Source organism: Gymnoscopelus microlampas, assembly GCF_963454915.1.
Source record: "Gymnoscopelus microlampas genome assembly, chromosome: 15".
Taxonomy (NCBI): domain Eukaryota; kingdom Metazoa; phylum Chordata; class Actinopteri; order Myctophiformes; family Myctophidae; genus Gymnoscopelus; species Gymnoscopelus microlampas.
Window position 1 is genome coordinate 3,395,245 of NC_139952.1, and position 14,756 is coordinate 3,410,000.

Sequence of the window (14,756 nt, forward strand, 5' to 3'; positions counted from 1 at the left end):
AATTGCACTTCCCTCCGCAGAAGTTTGCATTTGTCTAACCGCAGCTTCAGTCCATGTCTCCACAGGCGTTGGAAGACGAGCTCGAGGTGCTGTAGATGAGAGGAGAAGTCAGGTGAATATACTATAATGTCATCAAGATATACCAGCAAGGATTCTGTCACCTGACCACTCAGACACTGCTGCATCAGCCTCTGGAACGTCGCGGGCGCATTACAAAGCCCGAACGGCATGCGTTGAAACTCGAACAGGCCCAGCGGGGTCGTAAAGGCGGTCTTCTCCCGGTCCCGGGGATCCATTCCTACTTGCCAATACCCGCTGGCCAGGTCTAACGTGGAGAACCATTGCGCCTTCGTCAGGCTGGTGAGCGTCTCTTCTATCCTGGGTAGGGGGAAGGCGTCCTTGTGCGTCACGGCGTTAAGTTTCCTGTAGTCGACGCAGAACCTCCAACTGCCATCTTTCTTCTTGACCAGTACGATAGGTGCCGCCCACGGACTGCAACTCTCCTTGATGACTCCCTTCTCCAGCATCTCATTCAGGAGGGTCTTCATCTCCCGGTACATGGAGGGCGGCAACGGCCGGTGTCGCTCTCGTATGGGTGCCGCGTCTCCGGTCGGTATCTGGTGTTGCACGACGTCCGTCCGTCCGAAATCCTCGTCATGGATGGCGAACACCTTCTTCCACCGACACAACATCTCGTGTAACTCTCTCTTCTGCGCCTCCGGCAGGTCATCACGCTCCGTCAACACTTCCATCTCTTCGGGCAGGGTCTTCAGTGGTCCATCATCTTCCACACTGATTACGGCCACTTCCACCTCTCCGTCGGTCCCCAGGGACAGGCTCAGGTCCCTGCCGCCTCGGACATCCGCTTCTTCCACCGGGTACAGCCTCCCCAGCTTCTGGTGGCGGTCCAGGACCAGACTATATGCGTGTGGGTTGCACACTCGTATGGGAACACGTCCGTGGCGCACCGTGACGAGGGCACGGGCCACTCCCAAATCTTTTCCATCCGGCAAGGCTTCCATCAAGGCCTCGTAGTCCGCTCCATTTGGTCCTCTCCAAGCGCGGCCCCAGATCATCACTTCACTCTGCGCGGGGATTCGAATCTTCCGCCGGCCGACCGGCCACACATAACCGATGGACCCATCTTCGTTCGTCACTGCCTCCACCCTCCTACAGGTGGCGAATGCGTCCTTCCACAGCGTCCTTCCCTGCTGACATGGAAACACAGGCCTCCCAGGCCATTTAAAGAGGGCATGCCATACAGCGTTCACGACATTCATCCCAATAATCAGCGGTTGAGTACAATGTTCATCTTTCACGATTACAACTCCTCTCCCTGGGATCTTCATTCCCTCCAGCTCTAGGTCCAATATGGCATAGCCAGTGTACGGTAAGTCAAGACCATTAGCGGCGCGTAATTTAAAAACAAGGGGCCCATTTCCCAACGTTAGGTGTGAGAATTTTTCCTCAAATAAGCTTTGCTGCATTAATGTGACTTGTGACCCAGTATCCAGTAACCCCCTTAAGTGGACTCCTCCCATAGTGATCCCAATAGTCGGACAGTCCCCAATAAACACTTCATTAGCCCTTGATCTGGCGAGTGCGCGCTGCACCCCTGTCTCCCGGACCTCGGCGACAGGGCGTACTAGTTTAAATGATTGGGGTCAGATTTACAAAAGCGAGCAATGTGCCCAGACTGCCTACAGCTCCTACAGATCGGCCTACCTCCCTCATCCCACTCGTTGCGTTGGTACGGCTCCCGGCGTCGTTCAGATGGAGGCGAACCGCGAGGTCGTGTATCGGTGGTGTTGGGTCGAAGGAGCGGTCTGATCTCTTTCATGAGCTCCTGCGTAAACCCCTGCATTTGCGATTTGACGTCTTCCATAATCTCCTGTTTCAGTTTCTCTCTCCATTCAGATTCCTGTGAGGGTGTTGGGATAGAGACAGGTTTAACAGCATGGCACAAGATTTCAGCAGTCCCTTCTCTTCTATGTTCAGTGTCTAGTAGGAAGGCCTCATTTTTTAGGGCGGCGAAGTCTTCTGTGGGGTTTCGACGGGCATATATTCTTAAGGCTTGACCCAGAGGGCCTTCAGACAGTCCTACAAGTAACTGCTCTCGCAGAATGGCATCGGAGGGAGCGGTGTCTGGGTCGAGCCGCCGCAGCCCGCAGAACAACTCTCTAAGCCTCAAAATATGAGCCTGCACACTTTCGCCTGCGCGTTGCGCACAGCCATAGAACAAGGCACGAGCTTGGGAAGCAGAAACAGATGTTTTATACAACGTGTCTAAACATTTAAAGACTTTGGCCACTGTATTGCGATCTTCCTTGTCAATTACACTAATTTGTCGCTTAGCTTCCTCAGTAAGGGTCTGTACTACAAAAGCAACTTTTTTCTCCTCTGTTAAATCCTGAGTGCCCAATAATCCTTTAATCTGTTCTCTCCATTCCCTGTATTTCTCCTCACCTTCTATGCCCGAAAACTTAGGTAGCCACGGTGCCCCTGGATACACTGGCATCATCATCATTACTTTCTTGATTCAACCAAACAAAACAAAACAAAAAGCAGCAAAACAGCAAAATTTCAATACAGTTTCTCTTAGGGATTTTGTGTTGTTCTCTACCCAGTCCTGCCGCGCTACGCCAAATATGTGACGGTGGCCAGGTTGTCACATGTAACTTGCCACTTCTTTTTAGAATGCTGACACTCTTTACTTTGTCTCAATAATAAATAAATAACAATACACATTAAACTCACAACAATAAAATATCAGTTGCACGGTAAAGTGCGGGGTGCGTAATTACTGTGAGAATAATACTGTTTGTTAGGTACTGCAAGACTACGCCACCTTTTTATTTAAGAGGTAGGGTCCTCTGTAACACTCTTTCTTAGGCTATTCACAGGTTCGAGTTTACCCAGGTAAGTACAATACTTTTAAATGAGAACAACACTTCAACACATATCCCTTGGAGAAAGCTGGACGGAAACAGGTTTGTATAAAAAGGTAATCTATTTTATTAAGCTAATACAGTGGCGTCTATAAGCCATAAAATATTGAAAAGCATAAACAAAATATAACACTAATTCTAAAACCTCAACCTCCTAATGCGCCCACTAACTAACTAAAATACAGGAATACAGACAATCACCAAACACTAAAAACAGACAGGGCTTGTGCAAACTATAGCAAATAAATAATGAATTTAGCGTTAAAGTGCCAACTATTACTGAAGCAGTAAAGTGCCAAGTGCCAATTCAATTGCTATATGTCATATACTCATCACGGTTCAATGCAAAAGGTGGGAATGTCCTTATATGGGGTTTAACTGGAGCGGGGGTTTAGGCCAGGAATCACTGTCTCTTCTTGTCTTCGTGCGTATTGCCTGCAATCATAGAAACTAGAACCAGTTCATCTGTTCAGGTATATTTCACATATGAGGTTTAGGACCGTGGGTTTATAAAGGTAACGTTGCATAGAAGGACACTTACTCGCCCGCCAGACTGTACGTCTGGCTTTGAGGGTGTGAAGCGCGCAACGTTATCGCCACTGGACCTCTCCTCCGTTCCTTGGTTCGTCTGTCTGTCCTCCCCGTCTCTGCTGCTACTGCGCCGTCTGCTCACCGTCCGCTGCTGGTGGCTTGGTACGTGCCGCGATCACTGTATTCCCCACCTCTGCTCCGTGGTATGTCTGCTCCTCCTGTGCACAACCGTCCCTTCTGGCTGTCACTTCCACACTGCCCTGTATGCCTGTCTCTCTGCTGTCCAAGTGGCTCGCGCTCACTTTTGAATAAGGTGGGCCACACCCTACTCCGCCCTCATTCGCTCTGCCACCAGCGTGACCTGGGGACATTGGCCGTCCGCTGTCACAAGGCCAATGTCACACAGCCTATAGGGGAGTCCAATGTCAAGTGGCTCGGGGACCGGGGGGAAATACATTGTCAACCATAAAACATGCAGTGCAGAAATATAGTTAAGAGAATGATGTTTTTAAGTGCGTAATACAGGTTTTTCATCATCAATAAAAAATGTTACAATTTGGTTTCACCCCCCTGCTTTGACCCTGTCACACATGCATTTTATTTTTCTCATGCATGAGAAAATGTTGTAAAGTGATAGGAGTTCTAAATGAAGCCACTTTTATTCATTTTAAGTACTTTAGAGCTGCAAATTATTAAGACTTTGAATGTAATACCATTAAGTAAAAGTAAGGCACTTTTTTGAAATTGACAAGTGTTCACTTGTTCATGTGTGAAATAATGTACTCTTTCAAACTGTAATGGGGCTGTCCACACTAAGCATATCACTTTTGTCAATCCTATCGTTGTAGAATTATTTAGTTTAAATACAGTGCAGACATGATCATTTCAGTGGGCAGTTGCTCATGTCTTCCAGAGTTCCAGCAAATCACTCATATTGTCATCATCAACACAGATACTGTTCGTCTTTAGTTGTGTTGAACAGGAGGAGAAGGATGGAGGGGCTACTAGGCTACAATTGCAGTAGCAACACAGAAATGTGTGAGGAATTAATTAGCATAATGACTTTGTGGACGAAAAGAGGTTCACAATCATTGGCTACTCTAAATTCTATAAAATAAATTAAAAATGTGTACATATAGTGCTTGGTGTGGATGGCCCGTTAGGCTTTATTAATTACGCCATTTGTATTACTAGAGCACTTGTCAGTGTGTTTTGTCAGACCGTTGGTTTAGTCTGCAAAGTTAGTACACGTTTGGTCATTATAAGCCATGTTGGGTATTGTTTTTGTGGAATCGCTTGTAAATAATGGTGGTTTGGTTTGTAATTTAAATTTGCAGATCAATTATTTTCAAATAGCATTTTTATATAGGTGTAAAGTGCTCATGTGGCATATATTCACTTACAAAATATCCAAATGCTTGCAGACATTTTCACGATTTCTTTCATAAATAGCAGATCTACAATCTTCTATATGTTATATATTTCATCTGTTAAATCATAAAAACAATGCTTAAAGCAGTTCAAAGCAGGTCTAAATGCCTTGGTTCAATAAATGTGAAGATTCAAATCATATTGTCTGTCTTTATTTTTATATTTTCACATTTTGGGAAATGTAAGGTAATTTTGAACAAGATGTAGCCTTACAGTATATCAGCATACACATAATTTAAAATGTACATGCAGATTACCATTAGGTTGTTGGATGATCAGGATCAATATTGATTCCTAACATGATTCAGTATAATCAATTTATAAATTAAATCAGTGTTCGATTCCTGATGTTGATTCAACATAAAATCAACTAAGATGTGCATGCAGATTACCATTTAGATGATGGTTGAATCAATGTTGATTCCTAATGTTGATTCAACATTAAATCAACTAAAATGTGCATGCAGATTGCCATTTAGATGATGGTTGAATCAATATTGATTCATAACGTTGATTCAACATAAAATCAACTAAAATCAGCATGCAGAATACCATTTAGATGATGGTTGAGTCAATATTGATTCATAACGTTGATTCAACATAAAATCAGCGTGCAGAATACCATTTGGATGATGGTTGAATCAACGTTGATATAGTGTTAGTTAGTGGTTGAAACACAAACGTTGAATCAACAAAGATTAGGGTTGCGATTTCAGTACAGTTTCAACGTTGAGATCGAACGTTGATTCAACCGTTATGGCCGCCTATTTTTCAACGTTGATTCACCCATATTTTGCTATCTGGGATACGACCATGGTGAAACGTGGGGGACCTGTAACAGTGATACTAGATACCCAGAGCGTTTGGATCGGGCATTTTTCATTCCTTTTCCTAAACCCAAAACAGCACTGGATGAATGCATGTTGTGGATTAAACTCTGTAGCAACAACATGGGAAAGACAGACAGCACACACACAAACGGAAGTTACGAATGTAACTATGGTTCTGTGAATTCCCGGATGACTGCCAGTAGGCAGTTACAGTAGTGAATAATGCCTCTTGCGCTCCGCGCAGGTCGAGTATTTATATAAACAAAGTCATGTGACGCGTAGGCTACCTGTGCGTCCGCCATCCCGGCTACATAAGCACATGATGGCCTGCGCGCGGCCTCTAAGAATCTTCTCGCCCTGAAAGATTCCGAGTGACCAGTATTACTGGCAGTCATCCGGGAATTCACAGAACCATAGTTACATTCGTAACTTCCGTTCTGTTTCATTCCCTCCTGACTGCCAGTAGGCAGTTACAGTAGTGGATGACTTATACCACAAGTGTCACGAGGAATTGCACCCACCTCCTAGTCTGCCGTAGCAGCCAGCGGCAGGATCGCTGACGCCAGTGAGGATCCAGAGGCCACGTCAAGGCGATAAAACCTCGAGAAGGTGCACGGTGCTGCCCAAGATGCCGCCGCACAGACGTCTGTCAGTGACACCCCCTTCATCGCCGCCCAGGACGTGGCTACGCCCCTGGTGGAATGGCAGATGACATTTGAAGGGGCAGGTTTACCGGCTACGTCATAAGCCTTCTTAATTGCGTCAACTACCCAGTGGGATAGCCGCTGTTTAGACAGTGCACATCCCCTGTTCTTTCTGCCGTAGCAGACAAATAGCTGCTCTGAGCGTCTAATACTCTGCGTTGCCTGAATATATAGTCGTAACGCACGGACTGGACACAGTAAGTGGGCCCTTTCCTCCACCTCAGATGTAAACGGGGGAGGATGGAATGCCGCCAACTCTATGGCCTGGTTAGTATGATTGGGGGGCAATACCTTGGGTAGGAATGAGACATTCGGCCAAAGTGTAACCCCAGAGTCGTTCGCCTTCCAATGAAGGCATACTGGACTAATAGAAAGTGCGTGGAGCTCACTCACACGCTTAGCTGTCGTGACTGCTAACAGAAACGCAGTCTTAATGGATAAAGAGCTCAAGGACGACCCTGCCATAGGCTCAAAGGGCGCCCGGCTCAATGCCTGCAGGACCAGAGGTAGGTCCCAAGTTGCAGCACGCCCCACCCTAGGGGGGCGTAACCTCTTGGCACCGCGCAGAAACTGTGTCACCCAGTAATGCGCACCAACTGACCTGCCATCAATATGGCTATGATTAAATGATATAGCGGCCGTGTGTACCCTCAACGTGGAGGCTGCACGGCCGGCATCAAGTAGACACTGTAAATAATGTAGTACATGTTGTACAGGGCAAGAGACTGGGTCTAGACCCCTGTCGCTGCACCACGATGAGAAAGCAGCCCAGCAATTAGAGTACACCAACCTCGTGGAAGGGGCTCTTGCACTCCGCAAGGTCTCACATATCGATGGGTTAAGCACACTCAAGAGTGACTGATCCCTCTCAATGGCCATACCCAAAGCTGAAGGAGGCTCGGTGATGGATGCCATACCTTCCCGTCAAGCTGGGACAGGAGGTTCTCCCTCACTGGAAGCTGCCAAGGATCCCCGTCCAATAGACTGAGGAGCGTTGAATACCACACTCTCGAGGGCCACTTGGGGGCCACCATGAGAACTCTGTGATCTGACAATCGCACCCTGTGAAGCACCGGCAACAACAGGGGGATCGGAGGAAACGCATACAGGAGCGCTCTCGGCCAGATGTTGGCGAGAGCGTCCATCCCAAGCGGCGCACTGGCCTCTGCCAGGCTGAACCACAGAGGACAATGAGTTGTGCCCTCTGAGGCAAACAGATCTACACGGGCTACCCCGTACCGATCCCAAATCAGCTGCACCACCTGGGGGTGCAATCTCCACTCCCCAGAGGGCAGTCTCTGACGAGACAGATAATCTGCCACAAAGTTTACTCTGCCTGGCAGGTGCATTGCCCTCATCGAGGGAAATAGAGGATAAGCCCATGTCCCCAGTCGCTGGGCTTCCCTCAGGGACTCCAGAGACCTGGTCCCTCCTAGATGATTGACATGAAACACCACTGAGGTGCTGTCTGTCCGAATGAGCACATGCTTCCCCCTGAGAAAGGGTAAGAAGTGCTTCAGCGCCAAGGAAACAGTCCGGAGTTCTAACACATTGATATGGCGTCCTCTCCACCGAGAGCACCATACCCCCTGGACTGACCTCTTCTGCCATACCGCGCCCCAACCTTGAGGCGAGGCATCTGTTGTCACTACCTCTCGTCTCGCCGGGACTGAGCCGAGAGGAACCCCATGCAGCAGGAATGCATTGTCCCGCCACCGGCGGAGATAACCAAGGCACCTGCGAGTGACTCTGACCTTGACCCCCCTGTGTAGACAGGGGTCCATGCGAAGGCCATTGAACCACCTCTGTAGTGGGCCTAGGTGTAACAGCCCAAGAGGAGTGATCGCTGAGACTGAGGTCAGCATGCCAAGCAGTCTGAGCCATGTTATGACAGTCAACATTGCCCCCAGGCGGAAAGACCGCAGGAGGTTGTGTATCTTTTCTACCCTCTGTGTAGTCGGTCGCGCCTGCATCGATACCGATGCTAGGGACATGCCGATGAAGGTGGTCTGTTGTGTCGGAACCAACGAGCTCTTCTCGAGGTTCACCGACATGCCCAGTGCCTCGATGTGAGCGAGGACCCTGGATGTCACCCGTTCCGCCTCCCTGAAAGAGGGGGCGCAAATGAGCCAATCGTCGAGGTAGGGAAGTATCTTCACTCCTGACAGGCATAGCGATGTTAAGGCTGCCCTCATACACCTTGTGAAGATGCGGGGAGCTAGAGACAAGCCGAACGGCAGAACGGCAAACTGGTAGACTTGGCCTTGAAAGGCAAAGCGGAGGTATTTTCTGTGCTCTGGGTGTATAGGCACATGAAAATACGCGTCCTTGAGATCTATTGAGGTGAACCACTCCCCCTGTGTGATCGTCTGCAGGACGTCGATTGTGCTTCTTAGGTCTAGTATAGGCCTGAGAGACCCGTCTTTCTTTGGGATGAGAAAGTAAGTTGAGTAGAACCCCTCGTTCTGTGAACGTTGGTGAACTACTGTTATGGCTCGTTTGTCCAAGAGCTTGGCCACCTCTTGGGCCAAACACTGGGCCTTCACGGGGTCTGTGACCGAGGTCACCCTGACCCCTGAAGGTGGTGGGGGTCGGCGGCGGAACTGCAACCTGTAACCTTGAGACATTGTTGTCAAGACCCATGCATCCTTGGCATGGTCTGCCCAATAATTCAGGTGCTGCTGTGAAAATCTTCCCGCCGCCGGCCCCCGACCCTCAGGCTGTGCCTGGAGGGTTATTTGGGGGCTTGGGGGGGCGCTGGTTATGCCATTGCCCACGCTGGGGCTGGCGAGGTGGGCGCCGCCCACCTCTGGACTGATGTTGCCATCTGCCTGCAGCCGCCTGGTCCCGTTGCCAGGGCTGCGGCTGAGGATTCAAGTAGCCTGAGCGTTGCGGGTCCCGCGCGCCACGTGGCTTAGAGGGTCGAACAGGGGGGGCCATCATGCCTCTACCCCGTTGATCCCAGGCTTCTGAAGCCTGTCGTGACTGCTGCCTACGTTCCAGTGCTTTGTCTGCCTCTGGCCCAAACAACTGGCCCGGCACAACAGGGAGCTTCCGCAGCGCCTTTCTGCATTCGTCAGACATAGGCGCCTGAGCAAGCCACACCTGACGTCGTGTCACGACCAGGGTGGACATCAAACGACCAAGTTCACTTGACATTAAGCCGAAGGTCTCAAGAGCCACATCGTTAATGTCGCCCAACTCACTCCCTGGTTGCCCGCTCTCTAAAATCTTGGACTGGGCGAGGAGGAGCACAGAGAGAGAGTTCCCCATACGGGCCATGCAGGCAGCGGAATCATATGCCTTTGATAGGAGGCCATCAGTGACCCGGCACTGCGAGCTGGGACAGCGGGCTGTGTTCTTCAGTGCCTCATCTGGAGGGAGAACCAGCGCCGCAATGCACTGGTCCACAGGAGGTATGTGAACCAGTCCATGTTTTTCTGCCTCACTCATGGAGGCCAGGGCTCTTGCATCCTTGCCTCGGTGGGCAGGTGCGCCTGGATCAGCCCAACACTGCTTCAGCTGACTTAAGTAGTGAGGCGAGGGTGGGACAGCAAAGGGTGGAGCCACAGCCACCCGTCGGAAGAACGGGTTACTCACCACCTGAGCGGCCGGTGGCTCATCCAAACCGACCTTAGCCAGGGCAGCACGCAGCGTTGCACGCAATGTGCATGGCCCGTCTCCCAGCTCAGTGCTTCCCGAGCTCCTGCGGGAAGTCTCTGAGCCATCCTCAGCCTGCACACTCCCAAGCTGGGGAGTACCATGAGACCCCCGGTCGGGGGAAGGGTCGTACCTGGGGCTATAACCCCCGTCATGGAACATAGAGTCTGAAGCTGCAGTTGACAGGACGTCAGCATTGTCTTCCTCCAATTCCCAGGCCGCCTGGTGTGGAGGAGGTGCTGGAGGCAGGCGAGGCAGTGGCTGCACCATTGCCTTAAGGCGTTCTACTTCAGCTCGCAAATCGTCCATCTCATGGCGATATGGAGCTGTGCCAGTTGCCGCCGACTTCCTCGGGGCAGGGTCACCGCAAGACCCGCGCTTGCGCTTTGCCCTCCCACCGGAAGGGACCCCAGAGGGTGGAAGGTCTCCCCCCTTGTACAGGAGGTTCTCCACCTCACGCAGCCTGGCCTGTCTCACAGAGAGTGGCAGGATGCTACAATTCATGCATGCCTGGTCAGTCAGAGCTTCCTTAAGATGACCGATACCCAAGCATGATGGACACAATTCATGGCCGTCCTCGACCTGAAGGTGAACCTTGCAGGACGAACACTCCATATCAAGTCAGTTGTGTAGCCAGGCAATACCAGCGAGAGCTGTACACCACACGTGTAGCTAACCAGACAGGCTAAAGTAGCTTGCTGTTAGCTTATCAGGCTAGGAAATCTGAATACTAACCAGAACGTCCAGCAGATTTGATACTCACCTTCAACAGTTTAGAACAGCTTAAATGTCAATCAGGTGTTTAACCAGGCAATCCTAGCGAGAACTGTGCAGCCACAGTACGCGTCAGGAACTTCCAGTACCCTTAATTAATTGATTATTATTATTATTTTTAATCAATTAATTTTTTTTAATTAATTTAACTTTTTAATTAATTTAACTTTTAATTAATCAAACAAGCTATTATAGCTAGGTAAATCAGGCGAGTGCTGTGGGCAGCCCACAGCGCGCGATCAACACCCAGTGTGGAGGAATCACTATCACAACACTCTGTGTAAGACAGTGTGTGTGTAGCTGGTGAACGAGCCACGCTCGAAAATCCTCCCGATAGATAAAGAAAGAGAGGAGGAGATAGTTTGACGGGAGGCATGCGTTAATCCGACAGACCTTTTCTCCGACTATGTGGCATCCGCGTGCGGTTAGGGTTAGGGTGCGGGTTTGGTTCGGGTTTACTGTTTAATGTCGGAGCACTGCGCTGTCGGAGGAATGCGCTGTCGGACTAACGTATTGCACCCTAGTTTGACAACCACAGCCTTAAGAGGGCAATAAATTGCGCTCTCGACAACAGTCACAGGCAGGATGTCAACTCACCAAACAACACGTAGTGTCTTACTCTCTTTGGACCTGCAAAACAAAGAACCGATGCACAGATTCTCCGGAGCAATACCTACCCGCGATGCACGCCAGGTAGCGAGAAGTTCAAAGAGGCCGCGCGCAGGCTATCATGTGCTTATGTAGCCGGGACGGCGGACGCACAGGTAGCCTACGCGTCACATGACTTTGTTTATATAAATACTCGACCTGCGCGGAGCGCGAGAGGCATTATTCACTACTGTAACTGCCTACTGGCAGTCAGGAGGGAATGAAACTGAAAGAGCTGTTTTGGTGTTTTTGCTACTCGTGCATGGAACCAAACGGACCGTAAGGGATTTGTACCCTCTTGGAGTTATATTAACACTTTTAAATTGGCACTGGAGGGGTCCTGCACAAGAGTGTGCTGTCCCCAGATGACAGTAAAGTGACAATTTAAGGACTTTTAATAACTAATCATTTATTTTTTAAATTAAAAAAGACCATTACTGCATCAAAAGTAATCAACAAACTATTCAAAACTTGTAAAAAAAAAATAAAAAAAGAAGAAGAAAACTGGCCTAATTGTAATACAAGAAAAAGGGCAAACATTTTGAAATTTGCTGATCTACAAGCTCACAACGCCTCGCAAAGCCAGGCACTGTGAGCTTGTAGATCTGCTATTTTCACAATATTCATCTGTGGAACCGAGTCAAACTAAATGTAATGCCTCAACTCCTACAATTCCAAGTGGTTGTCAGGTTGGGGGGGTCCCAGTTCAAATCTGATTATTTTGGGGGGTTGCGGCCTGAACAGGTTGAGAACCACTTTGCTATGCTACTGTAATACATCATAGTAGAGTCGTTTAGTATGTACTGTACAGTATAATCACAATTGAAAATTGAAAATGTATTTGTTATAAAATGTATTGCATTGCATAACAAAACTCTATGAAAGTATGATCAATCCTCAAGGGCAAAACGAGGCTCCAGCCTTGCAGTTGTGTTTAATAGAAATATAAGTTATACTGTGGAGTTGTGTTTAATAGACATATAAGTTATACTGTGGAGTTGTGTTTAATAGAAATATAAGTTATACTGTGGAGTTGTGTTTAATAGACATATAAGTTATACTGTGGAGTTGTGTTTAATAGAAATATAAGTTATACTGTGGAGTTGTGTTTAATAGAAATATAAGTTACACTGTGGAGTTGTGTGTCCCAGTAGTGTAGTTGCGACCGTAGGTCGCACTTACTACAGAAAGCTGCTCCAGGTGTCCGTCCGTCACTCCGTCACTCCGTCACACACGTCACACTTTTGCCCTGCTCATATCTCCGCACCCATTGCCCCGATCCATGCCACATTTTGCACACACACTCCTTACCTGCCAAACTACACCCTCCAAGGACCCCCGGAGCTCCAGGGACCCCCAGCTGCCTCGGGGACCCCCAAGTGTAAAAAATGAGCACATGTGGACAAATTACCAAATGACCACCCCAACGGGGCTGCTCACGGGGCATTCCCGGGGACCACCCACTCCTGGTGCTCCAGAACGGATGCAAAAGTGGTGGCGCCCCCAGTGGAGGACCCCCTGCCACTGCAGCTCACATAAAATGCCGTCAAAATGAATACGCCTGTCTGCATTCTCATCAATCTCCCACTGTGCTCCCCACAACAAAATCTGTGCCAGTCGTATTTCTCAGCATTCACTCTGTTACCCATTTGCAACAGCTACACATTACACGTTTTCTGCCCACATAAACGCCACCATGTCACAGCTAACCCCACATTTACACCACCAAACAAAACTATCCATTGCCCACACAACTAGGAACCAATCGCCGTTACAGCCCTCTTCTGTATACATGTGACCTACGGTCGCTTATCTCCCGATTAGGGAGTCTTACTGGTAGTAAATTCGAGCCCTGTCGAATTTAGTCTGCAGGTGAGGCCCTACAAAAACCTGTCTTTGATAATAGGCTACTCCAAATTACTTTTTATTAGTACAGGATGATGTGATGGTTGTTGGTGAGAGAAACAGACATAATTCACATACTGACCGTTTGTTTTCATTCGGGGTGTGTGAATGTGCCTGTCACTGTACACTTACAATATAGTCTGGTAAAACTGTGGCTGTTCCTTTGATAAAGAACAATGATTTAAGTCATTTAAGTGTTTATTTCTACTAACAGTAGTCTTTTGAAATATGGTCATGATATAGATGATTGGTATGTTTACTACAAATCAACTGTTATTGTGTACAAATGTGCCACAGCACATTAAACATTAAACATGTGTACGTGCATTGAATTAATAGTAAGATCACTTCTAACAATTGTGTACAACATAATTACTGATTTATGTTCTTTGTTTTCAGTGATGGCCAGATAACCCTAACCCCAACCCTAACAACAGATTTGTACTAAAACTCCTCCCACTGGTGAGTGCATGCATGAAGTCTCAGAGCTGTCTGACCGCTGTGTTTGACAGATAAACATTTCCTCCATTAAGTGAACAAAACACCATTTGAAAACCCTATTTGTATCTTTATTTAATGTGGTTAATGTGCACCATCTATTGGGCTCATTGTAAAACTGGAACACCTGATCTCTGGCTCACTACTAATATCCACCCTCAGCTCAGACTTGACTTAAAGTTCACATAGAGTTAGTACTGCCTCACTGTCAGGCATGGACGCACACACGGGTGACAAAATGTTTTTTTTTTGTTTCGGGTCAGGTGTCACACTATTGCCCTATTTGGATTCCAAACGGCTATTGTAGCTGAAAAGCTACAAGTTTGCATGTCTGAATAATGCCAAACAGAAATATTGCATCCCCCCCCCCCATATATTTTCATGATAAAAAAGTGCCATATATCGTATCGTATCGATGTCGTGAGCCCATTATCGTATCGTTTCATGAAATTAGTGTATCGGCACACCCCTAATACATACATACATACATACATACATACATACTGTACATACATAGATACACACACACACACACAGCTTTTTCTCATCAGTGTCCACCCGTAGAATGGTCAAAATGTGAGACAGTTTCATTGGCCTGGCAGTTCAATACTGTATGGTTTCTGAATCGGGCTGTATGAGTCTTTATGCTGTTTGTATTTATTTGATAGACTGACTGATCAGCTGGTTGATGTGGTTTGGCTGCATGCTTTCATTACTTCAATGATGTTACATATCGTATAAAAAATTATGAAATTACAAATACACTGTTGTTTAAATTTCCAGGCTGAGTTTTCTTTCCATTCGTCCACCGGAAGGTCCTGAATAAA

The 14,756-nt window shown here is 48.0% G+C and overlaps 1 protein-coding gene across 1 annotated transcript in view; it reads left to right on the plus strand.

Moving 5' to 3' along the window:
- LOC311062285 (protein NLRC3-like) overlaps window positions 1–14,756 on the plus strand; it is a 63,795-nt gene that overhangs the window by 15,896 nt on the left and 33,143 nt on the right. Inside the window, exons 2-3 of the mRNA XM_084081197.1 lie at window positions 13,831–13,893; window positions 14,713–14,756. The exon at window positions 14,713–14,756 is cut by the window's right edge and continues 46 nt beyond it. The gene's annotated coding sequence lies outside the window, so the exon portion shown is untranslated. The remainder of the gene's footprint in view (window positions 1–13,830; window positions 13,894–14,712) is intronic.